Below are 1,896 nucleotides of genomic sequence, written 5' to 3'. Positions count from 1 at the left end.
AAGGGGAAAGCTTGCAAGAGTGTCCCCAAACCCTCCCTGTCTCTGCAGCTGCCTGGTGCAGTGGCATGAGATCCAGCAGCACCTCGGCAGGGCTGGAGGGGCCACATCCTGTCACCAGCATGAAGCCACAGTGGGGTTGTGGGGGTGAGCTGAGGAGTGCTGAGCCCAGACCCTACAAGGAGATAGTCTGGGGTCTGCTCTGGGTTCTTCCTTCACCCCATGGCCAGGTCTCACCCCCACGCCTTTTGGAAGAAGTGCTGCACTTGGGTCTTTGGAATGAGACTTTCTTGGGGTTTTTTTAAGGACAGGGAAAAGTCTTGTCGCTAACCTTTACTGCCAAGAACATCAGCTCTGAAGATCACTCTGGAGGGAAGTTCCTAGAAGTCAACCACTTTGAATGGATTTCTGTTTGTGAAAGTCTCTTTCTACCAGAGTAAAAAATACACACTTGTGGGGCAGGGGTTCCACTGAGCTTTCAGAGGGCTGGGGCTCCAAAGCTGTCCTCGACAGAAGCTGCATCAGTTAAGATGGATGTTCCTTCAGTCACCAGGTTCTTCTTTGTTATCTGCAAAAAAACAAGTGCCAGCAATAACAATCCCGTCAGGAGACAACAAACTCTTCTGCAAATCAAGGGCTTTGTGGCCTTGTGCTCACCTGCTCCACACCAGTTCTGGTGTCGGACGTTGCAGCCCTCATTGCTTGTCGTACCAAACACGCCAAGAGAAAACTATTGCTGTCCTTGTGAGAAGTCACCAGTCACATGCTCCTCCTTCCTACTCCCCAGGTCACCTCAAATGCTCATCCAGTTCCAAAGATGGGTTAGCCAAGGAGAAACACTTCACTCAGCTGTTGCAGGATACTTTGCTCTTAGACACCAACCCAGCCCAAAACCACCTCATCTTCTTGGAACAGCTTGTCAGTGTGCAGCTTCAGCCCTCCAAGGCCATGTGTGTCACCTGTTCACCAACAGCTTGGCAAACCCCAAGGTTTTCCTTTTGCACAGCTAATAGAAAAGAATGCAAATACTGAATCCCACCTGTACCAGCTAAGGCACACTCAAGATTCAACCCACTCCACTACCACACAAACTGCTGCTCCCTGAAGGCCAGAGTCCTCTGGCACCTGCAAAACACAATGAGCATAACTACTCCAACTGTCTACAGCCCAGAGATGAACTATATGGTCTTTGCCAAAAGAATCTGGGCAGATCAACACTTTAACACACCACCCTGAAGCTGTGCTATCCCTGTCTCTGGCATAGCTACACTCCTGTGCAGGGCAGCTCCGACAGTGACATGCAGACCAACACTGCAAGAACTGTGACTGTGAGATGTGAGGAGACTATGAGAGAATGATTCCCACAGGCAAGATGGCACCAGCAGAGGAGCCCAAGAGTGCAGGTAGGTGCTCTAGAACAGCCCTGGAAAAAGGAGTTGACCACTGCAGCTTGTGAGAAAAAGCTGCCATTAAAGGCATAATGAAGGATGAGTGAGAAGCTGAGCTTTAAGACATAAGACAAACCCCAGAAGCAAACTCTGTCAAAAGAGAACTCTCAAAAGTGCAGCTGCAGGCTGGTGGGTGGGAGAGGAAACAGCACCCTGGTGGGGCGGTACCACACTGGGCCCTGCCGAAACGGAGACTGGGACATGCTGCACCCAGCAGGGAAAACCAGAGAGTGGGACACACTGCACCCAGCAGGGACAACCGGAGAGTGGGACACGCTGCACCCAGCAGGGACAACCAGAGAGTGGGACACGCTGCACCCAGCAGGGATAGCTGGAGAGCAGGACATGCTGCACCCAGCAGGGAGCTCCTCCACTCTGCAGCCAAGGAGAACATCCCTACAGAGCCAGAGCTTCATTCTAGACAAGCCATCATTGAAGCAGAATTGCTGTT

Source organism: Empidonax traillii, unplaced genomic scaffold (genome assembly GCF_003031625.1).
Source record: "Empidonax traillii isolate 1590-97213 ecotype Southwest subspecies unplaced genomic scaffold, ASM303162v1 scaffold912:size315693, whole genome shotgun sequence".
NCBI classification, from domain to species: domain Eukaryota; kingdom Metazoa; phylum Chordata; class Aves; order Passeriformes; family Tyrannidae; genus Empidonax; species Empidonax traillii.
The sequence above is the reverse complement of the archived record's forward strand: the minus strand, read 5'-3'. Positions refer to the sequence as shown.